This window comes from Mchenga conophoros, linkage group LG1 (genome assembly GCF_057382185.1).
Source record: "Mchenga conophoros isolate Kocher_MC1m ecotype Shallow Benthic linkage group LG1, M_conophoros_male_GT1.1, whole genome shotgun sequence".
Classification (NCBI taxonomy): domain Eukaryota; kingdom Metazoa; phylum Chordata; class Actinopteri; order Cichliformes; family Cichlidae; genus Mchenga; species Mchenga conophoros.
The window spans coordinates 36,040,964-36,063,054 of NC_140526.1; the positions used below are offsets into that span (position 1 = coordinate 36,040,964).

Below are 22,091 nucleotides of genomic sequence, written 5' to 3' on the forward strand. Positions count from 1 at the left end.
ACCACACCAGGGCCTGTGGTGCTGGCCAATACCATCCACATTTCACCAGGGCCACTGTTTTTAGCTGAGGCCTGTGACAAAGTGGCTAGGACAGAATTCATTTGCCATTTGTCACTTGCGTATATTGTTATTCTGTGTTCTGTTATTTTACAGTCAGCCATAATGCTTTAATTTAGACATTGCTGGTGTAACTTCTCTTAACACACAATATCCCGGGTTTTGTTTGTGGTAGCAGTAGTTACATTCTTTACATCCATGCATGTGTTTTAAAGCAAACACTACTAACCATCAGATCATCTGAATTCTCTTCTGTTTACAGGCACATGTCTAGTAAATTATGTTTCTTTAGAAAATCTGTGGCGGGAGTTGAAAGTCCGTGTTGCTCGGCGACAGCCCCAAAACATCACTCTTATAAACAGTACATTTGCATAATGTCTGTGAAGGTGCATAATGACTGAAACCAGCCCACTGAAGGAACAATGAGCTGGGAGGTCAGTTCCTTAATCTTAATTATGCAAATTCTCATGGCCATTGATCAACAACCACTGTCAAAGACCACTGACCTCCCAGCTCATTGTTCCCTCAGTGGGCTGGTTTCAGTCATTATACAAATGTACTGTTTATAAGATTGGGGAAACCTGCAGTCAGCTGAGACTGAAGAAGTCACTTGGATGAGTGACGAAACGTCTCTCCCACAAAACGCTACATCCAGATGAACAGAATCAACTTTTTGGAGATTTACTTTCCTGGATGATTGAGAATGCATCAAGACTTTTCTGAATCCTTTATCATCTGCAACTGAAAATAGTTGTGGATGATTACTATACCTTTCTAATGTGACGCTGTTGTCCCTGGCTTTCTTTCTCTGGCTCTCCCTCCTGCTCTGTTCCTGTGCTACTGCGAGTGTAACTACCGTCCCTCCACACAAGGCTCACATGTGGAGTGAAGCGGAAAAAAGTGCGAGAGAGAGGGTGAGAGAAAGAAAAATAAAAAACCCACGGCTCGCGTCGTTCATGTCAAAGATCCGTCTCTAAGAGCCGTTTCGTTTGCGACCGACACATCACTATAGTACACTGTCATGGCATTTGGGATGTGTAATGCACCTGCAATGTTCCAGAGGTTGGTGAATCTCCTCCGTAGTCCAGCCGTTAACCAACCTACTGAGTCCTAAGGTTGATTTCCTAGTGCCTGGTGAATGCCTTTGAAAGTGCAAAAGCCCTCCTATGCCACACTCCTGTGTTAACTGCACACGACTTGACGCGTCCATTCAAGTTAGAGGTTGATGCCAGTGCTGTTGGGGCTGGGGCAGTATTATTGCAAGAAGACTTGCAGGGATTGGACCATCCCATTTGTTACTTCTCCCGCAAGTTTAACAAGCATTAGGTAAATTACTCTGTCATTGAAAAGGAGACATTGGCCTTGTTGCTAGTTCTTCAGCACTTCCATGTGTACTTGGGGTCTGGCACATTACCTGTTGTAGTGTACACTGATCATAATCCACTTGTATTTCTTGCCCGAATGTTTAACCACAATCAACGACTCATGCGATGGGCCTTGCTGCTGCAAGAGTACAACTTGGAGATTCGGCATATAAAAGGATCAGAAAATGTACGAGCTGATGGTCTCTCCCGGTTGTGAGTATGACTTGTTTTGTTGTCTGTCACGAATATTGAAATCTGTGTATACAAAACGTAGTCTTTTATTTTAAGGGGAGGGGTGTTACGGCCCTGGGCCTTGGAGGAAGTGAGACCACCCTTTTGTTTATGCAAATCCAAGTGTGCTAGGACTCGTGGATGACTGGCTGCTGGGAGTCCTGTGCCATCCTTCTTTTATGAAGATCAAAGTGTGCCAGACCATGCGGACGATTGCCTGCCTGGAGATCCCATGACACTCCAAGACCAACTGACTGGCTGATTGTCTACACCTGTGAGTATAAAAAGGCTGAAGATTCTTCACACTGCGGGGAACTGCTGCTCTGAAGTGAACATGCAGTGTCTCCCTCGTCTGCCTAGCATTTGAACTGTGTTTGTAAACCCTGATATACAGCTGACCTTAGTTTTATTAGAGTCTTGTGTTTGCTGGCTCACCTTAGTTAACCCTTAGCTTTTATTCTTGCCTGTTCTTTTCTTTGTGTATTAATTGTTTGCCCGGTGGTCTGTTGAACAGCCCCATCAGTTTTCAGTTTAACGTTTGCAATAAAACCCCTTATTTTCTCTGATTTCGTGAGAGGGCTTGTGTATGTTTCTCCCCACCTGTCGCCTAGCAGAGGGGGTTGTAACAATGGGTTCAAATTGCTTTTAATAATACTAAAAGAAAGAGTGATATTAAAAGCAAATATTTAAGTACACTTTAAATAATAATCAGTTTTCTAAAATTCAGCACATGGATTGCCCCCATAAATTACAACTCTTACTGTTTTCTGCCACTACTTGTGGCCAAAGAGAAAGAAAAAACCCACAGTGCCACAGTAACCTGATCAGTGAGAAATACAACAGGTTGAAATAAATCAGAAACATTTTATTGTTAGGGTTCATGTCTAAAAGAAACCAGATCACAGAGCTATGATCTGGTTTCTTGGCCAATATTTTAGGTTGATGAGAGATGAGGGGAAATAGCAGTGTGTGTGTGTGAGAGAGAGAGTGTGTGTATGAGTGGGTGGTTGGGGAGGGGTGTTTTAAATTGAATGCAAACCTTTCTAAATCAATGCCTTTTAAACTAAGCTGCCTTTTTCTACCCTGTAAGGTATCTGAAGGTTGCCCTGCAGATGAGTTCTTATTTTCCACTCTCTCCCTGTGGCAAATTTTTTGAATGCCTTATTCTATCATTACTCTGGAACAAAGACTTATTCTTGAGATGCCTTTTTTTTTCTTTCATCTCTGACAAGCTGGAGTAACATCAGACTTTCTTGGATTAACTGTTGAATGCTTCTTGTTGATGTCACTCACCTTGAATCCATTCCCTCATCTGTCTGGATCAGACCAGCAGTGGCTGGTTTCCTGCTCGTGACGGCGTCTTTATGGGGCAGCTGGCAACGTTTACTGCAGTGTGAAAGACTGATGAGGAGTTGGGGCCAGTAGTTGAGGACTGAGCTGCAACCTTAAGGCAAAACTCAGACGGAAATTCTCAGATTGTTTGGTGATGTTTGAAGAACTGTTAAAAAGCTAAAACAAACACCAACAAAATAAATCTGTATTTCACTTTGTTTAATTCCACCATGAACCAAATGCAAATGCTTGAAAGTGGTCAGAAAAATAGCACTATTCTAACTGGAACAAATCCTCTATAAGACACAGCCACACACACACACACACACACCGTTTTTTTTACATGCAGGCATTGCTTTCAATATGCCACTTTCTTTCGTCTTTCAGTGTCTCCTAATGGGTAGCTCAGAGTATGAAATTTTTATATTTCCCCTATAATGACTTTAAAGGTGCACTGTGGAGGAATTCTGGCCCCCTATTCTTTTCAGGACTGTTTTAACTGAAACACATTGCAGGGTTTTTGAGCAAGGTCATGCCAAATGATCCTATTGTCCTTTTGAAAAACCCAAGCGTGCTTGAGTTTCAGGGCATGAACTGACAGTTGATCTTTCTCTTTCAGGATGTTCTGGCAAGGAGCAGAATTCATGGTTACATCAATTACAAAGGAGCCCTAGCATGCTATAATCACCATGTCTGACTGTTGGTATGATGATCTTTTAATGAAACGCTGTGTTAGCTTCAAGTCAGATCTAACAGGACTCAAATCTTTCAAAAAATTTCACCTTTTGTGTCATTAGTGCATTTCGCATCTTATCTTTGTCTACTCTCAGAATTTGTTTATGCTACTAGCTTAACCAGTAGCACTTATCACTTGCCCTAAGAACAACTTTGAGAATATGTAAGCAAATTTATCGTGGATCCATAATGGTACCGTAGCGGCATCTACTGACCTAACAAGGGATTACTTCATTACAGTGTGTGCATGGGTTGTGTGTTTAAAGACACAAGCCACATTATGCTTTGACTAATTTAATCACAAAGGAAAAACATGGGGAGAAAATCCTAAATCATTCTTGTCTGTTTAGTTAAATAAAAAGAAAGCTACACATCTAAATTGATCCCACTTTAGGGCAACTAAGCTCCCCTGCCTTGATTGAATTACGCCACAGTGATGACGACATTATTAGGGTTCTTCTTGTTCCATTGCACTTTTCTAAGAAAGAATGGTGTGCCAACAGAGTATCACACAATATTTTCAGACTAACCTTGTTATCACCTCCTCCTGGCTTGGTAGTGGTTCCACAATAAAAGCTACCCTGAGGTTTGTCACCTTTTTTTTTTTAAAATGTGAAGTCTCAGCACAAGCTAATGTCTGCAATACATTAACAGTAAATACATCTATGTTATGCTGATACATATTTAAGCTAAAATTCAAAGCATTATCTTAGAATCCTATAAATCCTGTAAATCCTGTAGTCTGTGTGAAGGCAATTTTTATTCAGTGTAAGATCACTACGTAAAAGGATAGTCATGAAATACAGTGAATGACTGTTGAAGGAATATGACAATAAAGACAGGGTTTAGTTTCATGAAAATACAAGGGATGCTAACTTTGTTACTTTAGTCTAACTCTGAAAAATACAATGGAATTTAAAGCTTTAAGTGAGACTAATCAACTGTTTAAAGAAATGATGATTGCCATGAAGAAAGCTTGAAGTACACAGTTACTGTAGCAGCACTGCATGTGTTGGGTTTTACTGCTCTAAAACTAAAACTCTTCCTTTGGGGAAATACTGGAAACAGTGTCGAAGCTGGCGGTCGGGGTGGTGTCTCTGTCCACCACCATCAACCTCATACTGAGTCGTACAAGAGTTAGGCTGAGTTAAGTGCTGTGGGAGTGTTGCTGTGGTAACGGTTCTGTGGAGTGTTTGTGAGTGTTTCAAGCTCCTACGGGATTCAGGGGGCGGGCAAGTAAGAAACTGTGTGTGTGTGTGTGTGTGTGTGTGTGTGTGTGTGTGTGTGTGTGTGTGTGTGTGTGTGTGTGTGTGTGTGTGTGTGTGTGTGGTTATGTATGTATGTGTGTAAATGAGTGCTGGCTGGAAATGCCTGGGTGACCTAATGCACATCTGTGTTGTTGGAATGATAGACAGAGAGCGTTTAAAAGTCTAAAAGTCTCCTCCGTGCAGAGGAGCAGAACAGCAACTTTAATCGAGGCATTAAAAAAGTCTAATTTAGGACAAAACATCAAGCAAACAAACAAGCAGTGTGTTATCGGGCCCCAATGCTCTGACACTGGGGATGTGACTAAGGTTATCGTGCCCCCTCCACCAGCAGCTCATGTTCTAAGCTGCCATATCTTATTAATAAACCTGCAGAATAGTAACCAGATCCAACCAACTCATTAGTTCTTCAGCCTCATTCTCAAGCTGTTCTACAGTTTCTCAATGCCAGAAAGAGCTTTATCTCTGAGTTGAAGTTTTACTTATTTCATCTCACTTATCTAGTGTGTTTATTATTCTTATCCAGCTCTTTCCTATTATCATACTATTCATTTTACTTTCAGAAATGTAATTAAAAAGCACCAAGTCCCATTATAGGAAAAAGTAGTTCAGTATTCTTACACCTTAATCCTTCCAGGTCTTGCATTATTTTTAAATCTGTTGCTTTGAAGTTTTGAAATGGTAGTCCACAACCATTTGTTTGTTTGTTTTTACACACAGCAGGTCTATCAGTCTCACAGTCCAAAACCACCCAACCAAAGGGTCTAGGTCAGGGACACAATTTTTGACTTTGTTTTGTATCAGGATGCATTTTACCTCAAGTTGGTAAAAATAGATCTGTAGCTGGAATAGGTTCCATCTGCCCCGAGACGCTGAAACATATAAGAAGAAGAGGATGGATGGATGGCTTATTATGAATCAGTTTCATAATCTACAGACTTCCACTACAGCAAATGTGGTGGCAGAATTATGATGTCCACTAAAAGACATACATTTGTTAAAAAAAATAAATAAATTGTGAAAAGCCACATTAGTTATTTCAAATTCGAATGGTGATTCAGATTGCCTTATTCATGTGCTTCAAATTTAAGCAATTGACAGACCAATCTCTAAACTTTCTCTAGTTAAAAAAAATCTTGAAAGAGTAGTTTGCCATCGCCAGTGTGTGAATGTGTGTGTGAATGGGTGAATAACTGAATGTAGTGTGAAGCGCTTTGGGGTCCTTAGGGATTAGAAAAGCGCTATACAAATGCAGGCCATTTACCATTTACCATTTAGTTGTAAAACAGCAAAGTGGCTGTCTGCAGAGGAATGGTTTCTTTGCAGAATTTCAGTCAGGATTAAAAATTCATTACAGAAACAGCGCTTATGACAGTTACTAATGACCTACTAATGTTTGCTGACAGTGAACTCATCTCTGTGATTATTCTCATAGACCAGCGTTTTATACTATTGACCACAATGTTTCATTACAGAGATTAGAACACATTGTACATATTATTTGTATTGGGCTGTAGAGCTTTGAATCATTTCTATCTAATAGGGTCCAATTTGTTCATGTAAATGGGGATTCTTATTCATACACTAAGGTTGATTATGGAGTCTACAGGGATCTGTGCTAGGTCTAATTCTAATTCAATTTATATTATGCATGCTTCCCCTGTGCAGTATCACTCAGTGGCTTTTAGTATAGTATACATTTTCATTGCTGCCCAAATGATACACAGCTGTATCTTTCCATGAAGCCAGATGACACATGCCAGTTCGTTAAACTGCTGAAATGTCTTGATTACATAAAGACCTGGATGACCTCTAATTTCCTGCTTGTGAATTCAGATAAAACTGAGGTTCTTGTACCCAAAAATCTTAGAAACATAGTGTCTAATCAAATATTTATCCTGGTTATCTTGACCTGCAGTAACACTGTAAGGAATTGAGTTATTTTTGACCAGGACATGTTCTTCAGTGCCCATATTAAACAAACAAACAAAAATATTGGTAAAATTGTCCTGTCTCAGAATGATACTGAAAAACTAGTTCATACATTTATTACTTCTATGCTTAACTATTGTAATTTATTATTTTATTTTCAGGTTGTTCTAAAGGTCACTGAAAAGCCTTCAGCTAGAGCAAGAGTATTGACAGAGTCTAGAAACAGAGAGCATAGTCCGCCAATACTGGCCTCTCCCTGTTAAATCTGAATTGGATTTAAAATCCTTCCCATCACATACAAGCTCATGAATAATCAGGCCCCACATTATCTTAAAGACCTCATATTCCCATTTCATTCAAATAGTATATGTTTCACTTCACTCTCAGACTGGTTTACTTGGCTCCAAGGGTATATAAAAGTACAATTGGAGGCAGAGTTGGGATTTCCAGTTAGGATTCCAGAGACAGACACCTTCTCTACTTTTAAGATTTGGCCTAAAACTTTCCTTCTTGACAAACTATATAGTTAGTTCTGGATCAGGGGATCTTGATTCCTCCCTTAGTTAAGCTACAATAGGTTTAAGGCTGCTGGAGACTTCCCATGATACATTAAGTGTTTCTTCTTCACTCAGATTTTTATCACTATGTGTTTACACACCACTTTGCACTTAGTTACTATTAATCTCTGGCTCTCTTCCACAGCATATCTGTTGTTCTGTCTCCCTCACTCCCTTATTGTATGAACTACCTATACTATAAAGTGCCTTTAGGTGACTGTTGTTGTAATTTCGGAACTAAACTGAACTGAATAGAAAATCACTGTCCAGATAAATCCTTAGCTGTCGAGTGGTAAGGGTTGCTTTGAGAAAACTCAGTGAAAGCCAAGCAGTGACGTTGATGTGTTGCTTTGATTTACAACAGCTGGTTTTGTAATGGCCCTCCTAATCATCCATTAAACATGAACATTTTCAGTATGCACTTATGCTTCTTTTTGTTACAAGTCAGGGAAGGTTTTTGTTTTGCTTTTTTATTTTTTTATTTTATTTTTTTTGAGACTTTGACCTTTGAACTAAGATTACTTTGACAGCCCTACCCTCCTGTCTATGCTTTCTACCAATGAGAGATTAGACATGACAGCCAGCAGTGCCAGTGGTGCAAAAACATCATTATAGTCCCTAGCAAATTCTTAACTCACATATATTTTTATATACTGCATTTAAACTGAGAACTTAAAATGTAATTGATAAATAAAACAACAATTCAATCTTATCAAATCCAAAATATACACAAACTTCCTTAAAACTGACAAGTTCCGAGCTCTGACTGAGCTACTCTCACTGGTGTTAAGCAGTTCCAGGCAGGACTGTGAGCACTAAAGATCACAGAGACATTTCCAGTTGTTTTTGCTGTGCTACATGAAAGAGAACAGAAAAGTGACAGCTCATCAATTACCAAAAGTCAACATGACCTTTAACCTTTAGAGCACATGCTGAAGGAATCTGTTAAAAAGTGTGATACCAGTGCTTTTTAGTCTGTTTCACTTGCAGTGGCTGACATAAATGACTTAGCAGCTCAGGCTCTGTGGATTTTGAATGAGAGATATTGACGGTAACGAGTGTTTGAATATTCTCAGGTAATGTAAAGAAAATGTACTTTTTCATTAGAAAACAACATAGGAAGTATAAATTTGTGCATTATTAACAGTCTGAAGTGTTACTAAATGAATATAAGTAATAATTAAATGAAAGAAAACACAGAGTTACATGCATATAGTATTGTTACCAGTTCAGTGTTATGATATCATCTCACTTTCCCCCTTGGGAAAGTCACATGACATTTGTTAGGGCAAGAGGAGGTGGAGGGGGTTAAAGTGCCTCAATGAAAACCACATGGGGGGAGGAGAGACCTGAGACCAGAAAGAGAGGGGAGGGGGGAGACAGAAATAGAGAGAGGCCCACTTGAGCTAGTAAGATAAAAGAAAAAAGCTGTAAAGAAGGTCTAAGAGTACACCAAACTCAGAAGCAGGACTGAATCCAGGACCACGACCAGGAGCGGCCCAGTTCACCATGTCAGACTCCATCAGAAGAAGAAGCTCCAGCAGGCAGCTTCTGCAGAACCTCATCAGGTCAGTGGGAAATGTTTTTTGGTCACAGATTCTTCACCTGCACAATAAAATGAGTAGATACATAATGACACATCAGCCAAAACAGTAGAAGAATGCAAATGCATATTTAAATGCTAGCGATAAACTTAAGATAAGTGCATATCTAGCAGATATTAAAAACCTATGAGTACAGCTAAAATTTCGATCAGCCATACTTTGAAGCAAGATACATTTTTGAACGTGCAATATTTGTAATACATCTTATATTATGATCATATGACCATATTGTTTGTAACCAAGCGTCATCTATATTGGCTGTAATGTACAAATTGAAAAACTGTAAAAATGAAGAGATGAACTGATTACAGCAGAAAAGCAGCATGGCTTTTTTATGTTTCGATTTCAACTTAGTCCTTTCTACTTTATCTTTAATATGCAATTGTATGCATGCAGGTCTCATGGTTTAAATTATGTCCTTGAAGATGGGTGATGTGGGTTTTTTGAAAATCAAGACATTTCATCCTCATGACTTCAGCATTACAATGGAGTACTTGGCAAATAACATGAAGCTGTGACTGTTTTTTCAAATGATGTGAGTGAAAAGCTTATAACAAAGCAGTCCAGTATCTCTGTTTTGTACTTACATGTCACCTCACCCCTGTTTAGGTTTATTGCAACCAGTTTGCACCACATTTATCTGAATCGTATTTCACATCCTACTGAAATTGTGTATACTTCTAAACCAGAAATGTGGTAACGGAGAAATTTAAATGTATAGTTTAGTAGTTTTACTGTTAAACAAAATAAGACAAAAAATAAGTATTTTTCTAAAGAAAACGTAAAGAAGTGTCTTCTGCTGACTAGTTGTTAACCACTGTTTTGGAGCATGACCTGACAAGTTACCAAGAATTAAATAGAAGTTTGTAAAATGAGTTCTAAACAGTTTCTGCAGCTCCTCCTTTAAAACAATGGAGGTAATTGCTCAATTTAAGTTACTTTTATCATCACAATGATTTTTAATTCAACCAGCCATTTGTTGCTTTCTGTTCTCTATTTGCCTAATTTGGCCATTTACAGCAATCTGCTCTAATTTTTCACCTCTAATAGGCACAGGACCCTGAATCAGTGATACAATCATTGTCTATGTATTTCTTGTATTTCTTGTTTCCTCCATGAGTGCTGGAGCATTGCTATGTGACTATACTCAAAATGACATTAGGCTGAGTTCAGTGGCTTCCTTTATAGCTGAAACTTTCTTAATGTCTATGACATCATCTGGCTGACTCCTGAACCCCCTCCTGCTCTACTACGTACACACATACAGGCACACACACACACAAAGAAAATCCTGTTCTGCAGGCCTGCATTGCCTCATTGTGTAAATGGTGGAAAAAATTATGCTAATCAGACAGACATCCTCTGTAATTTTATGGTTATTAACATTGTGTTAAATACCCCAGCAGACCCCAAGGATACCGTGTAGTTCAGACCACTCTGCAGAGACAATACATTGTCTGAGCATGTGAAGAAAATGCAACAATACAAAACTGTGCTTTTTGGCAGATCACACAAACAGTTTCACACTGCCAGACTGATTTGTTATTGCATCTAAAAGCAGTCGTGTAGAATGCAACAAGTCAGCAGACAAGCCAGCTGTTGGTCAGTTCTTTGTCCACTGTTTTGTGTGCATAGATTAAGTGCTGCTGATGTTATACCACACGTTGCATGGATTGATTGTGTAGGTCATCCACCAGTCAAAACATTGGTGAATCCATCCCTGACTCCGCCAGTATCCTCCAACAACAGTTGCCCCAACAGTTACCCCAGTGGACCATATGGGACTATGTGTGTGCGTGAATGTTATAAAGCACCGTATGAATGTGTGTGATTGGTGAATGAGATTTCTAGTAAGAAAATACTTTGAGTGCTCAAATAAGTACAAAGGCATGACATTTGCCAGTATTAACATTTGACAGAAACCATAAAGTTCAACTCACCTTAAACAAAGTGATGTGACTCTATAAACCTCACCACACAAATATGCAGTTTATACAGCCGCAATACTGCCTAATCAACTTCCAGAGAGGTACATAATTATTATTTACTCAAAGGAAGCAATTACTTAAGGACATAGTGTCAGTGGGATGTCATCTAATTTTAGATCACATCACAAACCATAAAAATTAAAGACTATGTGAGAGTACTATATTTACAGTTTGGCCAACATATGTAAAATTGCAATTATTTCATGCGTTAATTTAAATTTTAACAGGAATTGATAAGACTACATTTGCCTTTGCACAGAAATAATAATTCAGCAAGCATGATCAACTAATTCTGAAATTTAACCTGACACAGTTTTTTATACCACTTCCTAAACATAGCTTTTAGATAAGCAAACAGTGTGTGTGTTAGGAAGCAGGTAGGCTGTCCTTGAGGCAACAAATTATGCTAAATAGATAACAGGCTATCATTTTCCAAAAGGCTCCAAAACATTTGCATAGCCCACTCAAAAAGTTGACTCTGTTCATCTGGATGTTGCGTTTCCAGTGTGAGAAACATTAGGTCACTTCATTTAGTGACTTCTTCTGGAGAAGAGTTCTAGACTCCTACATGTTTAATCTGTTCAGGTTAGCAGTTCAGCTGCCATTTTTGTTTTTGGAGCCAGAAGTTTATGTAACAAATCTGGATGAGAGGTTAACAGTTGTCAGAAAATGCTAGTTAGCTTGTTGCCATCGTGTATTCAAAAACCGCATAGGTGCTAATTAGTTATAAGCAACATCCAATCAAAAATACTTTAGTTTCTGAGTGCATTGTACCTCACAATAGGTCATATTATTTGTCAGATAATTTCATTCAAAATGCTCCAAAAGACACCAACAGAAACATCAAACATCAGCGAGCAAATAGCCAACACATATGGACATATAAAGATTTCATGCTTCTTCCCCTTGTTACATTTCATGCAGTAGTGATGAGGTCCAGACAATCAAACCTGATCTCCAATTGACCCATCACCACCCACTCTCTCTCTCCCCATAGCCTGACTGCGAAGCCAAAACAGCCCTGTCACACATCAAATCAGATTACAGCAAACTTAAGACAGACTTGACAACATGACTCCTACTACATCTCTAGTGAGTACAATCTTATGTAGGTCACTTTCCCACATAACAACCACAGCATGTTTGACTTAGAACTTATGGTCAGCGTCCTCACTAAAAGTCTTAAGCAATGAGATTTTCTTCAGTTGCTTATTAAAAACTTTCACAAAGATTTTATCCACAGATGAGCTGATTTATATTTTAAGCCTTTTGCATTGCATTGCACTGGCAAATTTTCTGCATGTTTTATGTATTCCTTCAGTTAGAACCAACAAGATCACACTTTTGCCTTTCTTTTTTCCTGCTGTTCTTGTACAGTTTTATGAAACGTCAGAAAAAAATATTTCAAAATGAGACACTAAAAATAAAGTAATGTATTTTGAAGCTTTTTGACTGCTGGCATGGGCCAGCAGTGATTATATGTGGACAAGAGTCAAGAATGATAAGTTAGCAGCTAATGCTAGCTTTAATAGCAAACTAAATCCATAAACTAGATAATATCCCTTTTTAAAAAAAATAATAATAAAAATCTGACAAACAAACGAAACCAATTATTTGCACCAGGATGTAAATGTGATATTTAATGTTATGTAGTCATATTTTAACATAGCGTTGAATCGACTACCTCACTATTAAACTTACACCCATCATTTATTTTGATGCTTTTTTTCTTTGGTGCAGTTTTCTACCAATGCATACGGTTCAAACAGATTGATCACAGACTAACAATTTCCAAAACAAGTTAGTGTGGAATAAATTCGATGTGATATATAGGTGATATGTATCATTCATCAAGCTAATCATGTAATGATGTGTATACTATACTACAACATGGACATTAGCATTACCATCCCATTCCAGAGAAAGAAATCAAAGCTGAATAGTTGAATGTTTACACACAGTGCTAAAACTTAATCATTTATTGTCTTTTTTTTTTTTTTTAATGCTTCCAGGGTGTTTATTTTAAGCCCAACGTCTCTTGTTGCATGCCAGAAATAAAGAATATGCAACAATGTTGTTATGTTTCCAAACAGAAGCAATTAAAGTGATGAATTCACTGCCATTGTGGCTGTTAAAACTGTATCCAAATTGTAATGAGCTGACATTTTCCTTCAAAACAATGACATCACACTCCAAAGACCCTTTCTGTACACAATAGAAAGTCCAGAGATTTAGGTGATGTCAAACTCCCAGCCAATCAGATGAATAAATATTTCTGAGGTTTTGCTCATTCCAATTTCCAGACAAGACTTTATCCAGACCTCGAGTTGTATGACAAGATGGAGCATTAAGGTCTCTCTCTGTCCTTCTCCTCCATATCTTGACCTCCTCCTCCACCTCCTCACTCTCCTTCTCTCTGTTTTTCTCTCGAGATTGAAATTAAGTGAAAAAGCATGGCAGCTGGCTCAAACTCCACCAGATGTTCTTGGACAATAAAAGGAGTTATTGTTATCAGGTCACACCCACTGGAAGCTAAAACCAATCGGGCAAATGAACTAATGCGCTTTTGATGGGAAAGAACTCGTTCTTTCCAGTGAATTTTAAATTATGTGTGAAAAACTCATCATGCATAGACTTTTCCATAGGTTCATTTCAACATTGTACCAGATAAATAGCAAATGTGCATAACATAGATCTGGGTGCCAGCGTGGCTGCTCGATGCTAATAAGGTCAGTTCAGTTTTTCATTTCTTACAACTTTCAATCCTCACTATATCATCCTGGGTTTGGCCTCTTAGACTAAATTAAAGGAAATTTTAGTTCAGTGACATCTTTGTAGCACCCTGTGTACAAAGCAAGTTCCCAAAAGATTTTTTTCCCCGAGTTCTAAGAGCATCCACAGAGCCCCAACCTCATTTCAATTCAACAGCTTTGGGATGAGTTGGAGCAATGCAGGCATTATTGCTCAACATCAGCGCTCTCATGGAAATACTGAATCAAAACACTGGCTTTCAGAGCAGCATATTTCCTGGCAGAGTAACCTTCTAAATAATCACATGTTGTTCTAATATTCACAGTAGGTGTCCACAAACTCAGAACAATGTAGCAAATCTGGAAGGTTGGGGAGCCTTGGGCAGTTACATGGGCACACACTGAGGGGAAGCCAACTTTACCATCTCTTCAACAGCTTAAAAGTCCACCAACAATAATTACATGAAAACTATGAGAAGAATTTTACAACTACTTATGGCTTTTTTTTTTCAAATACACTTTTTTGGAAATGTATGTATGTATGTATGTAAAAATTAATGAAGAATTGATTTCCATTTAGAGTTAATATATCCATCCATCCATGTCCTTGCGCTTATCCAGTAAGGGCTGGATAAGCTACATATAGCCTCTTAAAAGGTCTTTTCTAAAATGTATAACATTGCATTTGCAGTATACACTGTGTGTCCTGTAAGTGTAATGATATTTGTGCGAACTGCAGGGTGACAGCACAGCGGAGCCAGGAGGATGCTGAAGAGATTGAGCGGGAGAGAAGGAGAAGGGCCAGGGAAAAGCAGAGAGGAGAGAAGAGCCCGTCCTGGCTCGAGCCCACCCAACAGAACCACTACACACAAAACACAGAGTAAGTAATGTTGTAGCACACATTGTTTGTCAGGCCTTCCAGCTTCTTATTCAGCTTCTTACAGCTTTTGCTACGTAAATATCAACAAGTCTGTCTAGAAACAGAAAATATAAAAGTATGTAATTTTTCTCGTCACATAACAAATAACCTTTTATCTTAGGCTTAAGCTGAGTTTTTTATAGTCTTCCACCCAAAGAAATGTTACAGAGCTGTAAAAGGATATGTATCCATCCATCCACTTACATCACTTTTAAAAAATATGTTTTATTGCTTAGAGAGGCTGTACTTTCATTAAACACAAGGACAGCTTGTGCTCTGTGAATACTTCACAGTAATAAATTGATAAACTTAAAACAACAAGAATTCACATCACAAACTTTGCAAAATGTCCAAGTTAAAGACTCTTCTAATGAGTTGCATGCATGTTTAGTCTTTATGCAGCAGTTTATAAAACTTAGGAATGTTAATCAAGTGAAGCTGGGATTAGTACACCAATAAGACAACCAAGAAGAATATTTAATTTGCTTGGATTGCTTTCTAGCAAGACTTCTCAGCTGATACTATCTGTTCCAACAAGGCTTGGTTTCTCTCACTAACCCAACCATTGCATTTACAGCAAACACTGAAGACGGGCTGCTCTTCATGTTTACAGCTCAGCCTGTCTGTGCTGATTGTTGTGGAAAAGCGTGTGTTGGTGTCATCAGTACATTCAGCCCAGTTACCTAGCCCAGTGATGCTGCAGGTAAAGGAGCTGAAAAAGCTGCTGCACCATCAGCTTCCGGTTGTATGGGCAGATGTCAGAAAGGGAATCTCTGGAGGAAATATTCCCATCGCTTGAGTTTATGATACTCAGCAAAAACTGCACAACTCACTCATCCTCTTATCAGAAAATGTCTGTATTAACAACTGTAAGTTCTTTTCCTGACCCATTGCCTTAACTACCACCCAGTCACATATAATTAGTTTGTGAGACACCTGTTATTATAGATTGCTAAAAGGACAAGATTTGAATTAGATGAATCTAAATAGAATTCCAGTTGCTAAAATCTGAAATGCTGAATATAATATGAACCTTTATAGAGAAATCTAGGGTACTCTGGAATTTCCAGTGGTGTAATGGTTAACACATATGCTTGGCAAGTATGAGGGTGACAGTTTGATTCCAGTGAGAGACACAAATCCCCTCTGAGTTTGCATCAGGAAGAAGATCCAGTGTAAGACATTCTGCCAAAGGACATCCAGTGCCTCCTGCTCTAGCAAGGGACAATCTGAAAATGGCTTTTTTTAAGAGAAACATTTGTGTAAAAACAAATTCTACTTGGAGTTATTTAGAGACATCAGTAGCTTTTAATCTGTTGCTGCTTATAAGGTTGGTTTGCTGACTTGAGGTTTTCTGAAACTGGAGGCAGCAGTGCCTCTGTTTGGTGTTTCCACAGTTATTGTCTCTGTTTCCATGGAGCTTGAAACCTAAGATCCCATATGCCACCTGCCAGCCATCTTTCAACAGTTTTGCCCCCATGAATATATTTTCTTTGTTTGCTCCGAAGCAAGCTCACTTGCTGCCTAACAAATTTAACTAAACAGAATCTAAACTTGACTATCAAGTTCTGAAAATGTGAATAGGAGAATTAACTGAAAATAAGAAAACTGACTGGCTTTCCTTTTATATTTTCCTACCTTATGTGGTCAGTTTGGAAAAAAAAATCAGTTCAGCATGGTTGGTACATACAGGTCATCAGATGTTGTGCATAAGACTTCAAGTCGTGGAGGGGGTGTAATCATAAGAGGGAATCATTTAAACTTGTGTAAGGGTGTTCCCAATGTGAGAGAAAACCGTATTAATTATTGATAACTATTCTTCTCTTGACTGGGATGGGCTCACTCAGGATAGTAGATTAAAAGCTCTACCTTTCTACACCTCAGACAGGTGAGCTCTCACACACAGAGTCCGAAAATTTCAAATGATCAGATTGGGTCCTGAACTCCATGTCTGCTGTCAAGATTTTATTTTATTAAAGTTAGTAAGATTCTGACCATTTTTGCCAGATTTACTGATTAGTTATTTTCCATCTTCTGCCTAACTTCACATTGACCTTTTGCACCACTGATAGTGATTATTGTAGTGATATTATAAACCTGGATGTCTGCCATATGGACTATGAATGTCATTAAGATTAGCAATAATGAAAACATGGTTAAATTACAATACATAAATTAAGTATTAAAGCTATTTTCTGACAATTATTTACACATTGTTTTTGGTTATACTATGTTGTGAGACTTTCAGGCTTTCCCATAAAGGCATGTGATACTTCTCCTTCCTCTGTTTAAAGGACCAATTACTTATGAGTACTGTGAAAATGTCCAAATCTCCCTAACACAGTCAAAGACTACATGTCAAAGACTACATGACTAAAAACACTGCACCCAAGGCCAAGGCTTCGGTTTCTGAGATCAGGTAAGTGATACATTTTCTGTGCTCTATTCTTAGGTCAGATGAGGAGCTGAAGCCCAGTTGCTCCGTGGGCCTGGATGAAGATGAAGGTTTCAGTGACTGGAGCCACAGGCTAGAAACCCGTAATGAGCAAGAGATGCAGAATGGCTGCAGGGCAAAGGAGCAGAGACCTTCAGCATCACCACCAAACCCTCAGAGTGACCAACATCAGGTGGATGAAGAGGGACAGGAGGAGGCAGGAGGACTAGAACCAAGGAGTAGGACCCAGGACACTTCAACAGAAGCTCCAGTGAAGGTCAAATAGATTTGTACCTTCAATGGCATACTAACATAGTGTTAAACCTACATCTTCAGTGCAGATTTACCTCACTATAGTGATCTGAGGTTCATTCAGACACAAGAGTTCTGGTTTACAGTTGTAGTAAGATGTTTACATACACTCATCATGGGCATGATTGCCATGTCATTTTGTTATTTTTTTCAGAGTGGAATGATTATACAGCGTACGCCTTTAATGACTTTAAAAACAAGAATTGCGTGCATAATGTTGAAGCATTCATATAGGCTCAAATTGTCATGTCTGCAGTGGCAGACGGTGAAGAGTGTAGAGAGAGAGTAGACCCAAATTCAGACTACCAAGACACAATTTAATATTAACAAAAAGTGAGCCTTTATTCCTGGCTGCATGAAATGCAAACAAAGCAAAGGGAGACTAATATTCAACTAACTAAACACTAAGTACATGGATCGAAATTACCTGGAACAAGAAAAACATGGGACTAGGAAACAAAGGGCAGACAGTCCAACAACAGGCAAAGGAAGACAGAGGGCTAAATACACAAAGGATAATGAGGGGATGAGAATCAGGAGGGAAACATAGCTGGAACTCATCTGACACAATGAGACAGGGAGGAAGCAAAACAGAACACTCTGAACACATCTCAAGGGACTATCAAAATAAAACAGGAAACATGAGCCACACACTTTGACACAGGGACTGGGGAAGAATCAGACATGGGAACATAACTGACACAAAACAGACACAGGCGATAAACAAACATGAAGACAAGGGAGACTAGACATGAAACGTGTAATACAGGGGAGGCACAGTGACAAAACCTAAAGACTTGAAACGAATAGTTATGTCTATAACTTCTGTTCCCTGAAGGAGAGGAACGAGGTACAACACATAAGTAAGGGATATCACGCCCTCGCATGTCCTGGCTGAAGAAACCTTTATTCACGTCTTTAAGGCAGATGAGGGCTGTATCCCAATTCAGGACTGCAGCCTTAAAGGCCGCATTTTAAGGCCGATTACGTCACAGCGATGCGACGAAGGCTGTCCCAATTCGAAGGATGCTCGAAATGCGGCCCTCAAATGCGTCCTTCATTTCCCTGAATTTTAAGGACGTGGCGGTGTAGACTTCGTGGCCCAACATATCCCAGAATGCATAGCGCGGCGGTGGGTGTGGATAATTTTGCCGAAAAAAAACTGCGGATGAGGGGCGCCCGAAGAGTAAACTTTAAGTAAGTACTGAATATTATGTCACTTATTTATGTGCAAATGTTTAATAACGAAGAACATTAAAACATTACTGTTGGCCACATGTCGGCAAAGTTATGTGACATTAGTGACGTTTGTACTAACTTGGTTTTAAAGCCTGTACTTTAAAATATACGCCGTTCAATAGCTGACCTTAATCTTACAGAGAATGATCAAAGCTCATGTAGAAACAAAAAAACAAATGAACAAAAGATTTTCTCCTTCAATTCTGTCAAACAATGCTGTATGAAACGTTTCCAGCTGTTAGTATTATGGTTGCTAGGCAACCTGGGCAGCGCAACGGAGGCTGGACCGTCCCATTTCACAAGCCTCGCACTTCCGGCCTTAGCGGTCTTTAAGTACGTGGCCCTTGAGGATTGTTGTGGCCGCGTACTTTAAGGCTGCAGATCCTGAATTGGGATACAGCCCACCTGCACATATAACCGCTGTCATCACAGTCATCCCTCAGTTCAATAGCCGCTCTTCACCGAGCCAAAATGCTCAGTGGGTCCACCTCGCCACCGATTGTGCAAGTTCCCCCACTTAAAATGATGACAGAGGTCAGTAATTTGCACCAGAGGTACACTTCAACTGTGAGAGACAGAATGTGAAAAAAAAATCCATGAATTCACATGGTAGGATTTGTAAAGAATTTATTGGTAAATCAGGGTGGAAAATAAGTATTTGATCACCTCAAACAAGGAAAATCTCTGGCTCTCACAGACCTGTAACGTCTTCTGTAAGAAGCTTTTCTGTCCCCCACTCGTTACCTGTATGAATGGCACCTGTTTGAACTCATCATCTGTATAAAAGACACCTGTCCACAGCCTCAAACAGTCAGACTCCAAACTCCGCCATGGCCAAGACCAAAGAGCTTTCGAAGGACACCAGGAAAAGTATTGTAGACCTGCACCAGACTGGGAAGAGTGAATCTACAATAGGCAAGCAGCTTGGTGTGAAAAAATCAACTGTGGGAGCAATCATCAGACAATGGAAGACATACAAGACCACTGATAATCTCCCTCGATCTGGGGCTCCACGCAAGATCTCATCCCGTGGGGTCAAAATGATCATGAGAACGGTGAGCAAAGATCCCAGAACCACACGGGGGGACCTGGTGAATGACCTGCAGAGAGCTAGGACCAAAGTAACAAAGGTCACCATCAGTAACACACTACAACGGCAGGGAATCAAATCCCACAGTGCCAGACATGTTCCGCTGCTGAAGCCAGTGCATGTCCAGGCCCGTCTGAAGTTTGCCAGAGAGCACATGGATGATACAGCAGAGGATTGGGAGAATGTCATGTGGTCAGATGAAACCAAAGTAGAACTTTTTGGTATAAACTCAACTCGTCGTGTTTGGAGGAAGAAGAATACTGAGTTGCATCCCAAGAACACCATACCTACTGTGAAGCATGGGGGTGGAAACATCATGCTATGGGGCTGTTTTTCTGCCAAGGGGACAGGACGACTGATCCGTGTTAAGGACAGAATGAATGGGGCCATGTATCGTGAGATTTTGAGCCAAAACCTCCTTCCATCAGTGAGAACTTTGAAGATGAAACCAGGCTGGGTCTTCCAACATGACAATGATCCAAAACACACGGCCCGGGCAACAAAGGAGTGGCTCCGTAAGAAGCATTTGAAAGTCCTGGAGTGGCCTAGCCAGTCTCCAGACCTCAACCCCATAGAAAATCTGTGGCGGGAGTTGAAAGTCCGTGTTGCTCGGCGACAGCTCCAAAACATCACTGCTCTCGAGAAGATCTGCATGGAGGAATGGGCCAAAATACCAGCTACTGTGTGTGCAAACCTGGTAAAGACCTATAGTAAACGTTTGACCTCTGTTATTGCCAACAAAGGTTATGTTACAAAGTATTGAGTTGTATTTTTGTTATTGACCAAATACTTATTTTCCACCCTGATTTACGAATAAATTCTTTACAAATCCTACCATGTGGATTCATGGATTTTTTTTCACATTCTGTCTCTCACAGTTGAAGTGTACCTCTGGTGCAAATTACTGACCTCTGTCATCATTTTAGGTGGGGGAACTTGCACAATCGGTGGCTAACTAAATACTTTTTTGCCCCACTGCAAGGCCTTTGGTGCTGTACACCAGTGAGATAGCTTCTATAATCCTGTGGGACAGCCTCTGTTTAGACAGAGCTCTACCTTTAGTTGGATTAGCGAAGCAGAAAAACAGCTGGTCACACAAATGCACATTCTAAGCGCGCTCAATGTAGGTGTGTAGCACACGCACTGGACAAAGAGAATGCATCTTCCTCTGCTCCTCAGATGCCAAAGGAGGGGAGCAAAAGCTCAGCACCTCAAACTCCATTGAGCTATAAAATGCAGGCATGATCTTGGGAAAATAGGCAGCATTTGGACGCATTATGACTTTGTGGCCATCAGGAGAGAACTATGTGCAGGAGGGATGCACAGACAGCACATGAGGACACCCACCCGCTTTGCCGAAGCCAAAGCAAGAAGGAATGGAGTCTTATTTGAAAGAAATTTCATATCCACAGATTCAATGGGTTTAAACAGCACCAAAGACAAGTCTCAAGCAGGGACACTGGACTTAAGCATGGCTCTCAGCCAGCGAACCCCTTTCAGAAAATGTATAGCAAGGGGATGTGCACCTGGTGTCAGCCTGTCAAAGCCAACATGACAAGCAGATATAGGTGCTAAATAAACCGTAATTGTTGAAAATGAAAGGCCCTTATTGAGCAGCTCCTGCAGGAATGTCAAAACATCCACAATAGCCCTTCGGTTATTTTTATTAATTTACTCAACCTTCTTTAGCTCTGAACAATGTCTCAAAGTAGTGTTTAACATGAATAAATAGAATTAGACATAAAATAACTGCATTGAAAATACAAATACGCACTGAAAATGTATTACAAAATACAGAAGCAAAATACAGAAGCCGTGTGTGTGTGTGTGTGTGTGTGTGTGTGTGTGTGTGTGTGTGTGTGTGTGTGTGTGTGTGTGTGTGTGTGTGTGTGTATAAAGATCTGCTACCCAGATCTTTATTCTTTTTTTCCTGGTTTGTTGGAATGTACACCTTGAAGAAACAGCAACCTCTGAAAGGTACCAGGTGCTCATCAACTGTCACCTCAGGGCCTGCATTGTACATAGCTGGTATGTCTGTGAAGGTTCTCAGTCATAACATAACTGGTAGGCGCTCCACCCACCTGTTCAGTGGCCAATTCAGTGGGTCATTCAATGGGTGTCGTTCAGCAGCCCATTCAATGGGTCGTTTAGAGACCCATTCTGTGGTGTTGTTCAGTGGGTGTCGTTCAGTGGCCCACTCAATGGGTCGTTCAGTGGACTATTCAGTGGGATTCCCATTCATTTCCTATGGCGATCACCTTTGACCGGGAACACCACAGATG

General features: G+C 39.8%; 1 pseudogene across 1 annotated transcript in view; it reads left to right on the forward strand.

The window, feature by feature from the left end:
* Positions 1 to 8,911: 8,911 nt before the first annotated feature.
* The window catches only part of LOC146583714 (uncharacterized), a 36,930-nt pseudogene continuing 23,750 nt past the window's right edge, over positions 8,912 to 22,091 (forward strand). Inside the window, exons 1-3 of the transcript XR_014892686.1 lie at positions 8,912 to 9,041; positions 14,555 to 14,695; positions 17,187 to 17,445. The product of XR_014892686.1 is annotated as an uncharacterized LOC146583714 (transcript). The remainder of the gene's footprint in view (positions 9,042 to 14,554; positions 14,696 to 17,186; positions 17,446 to 22,091) is intronic.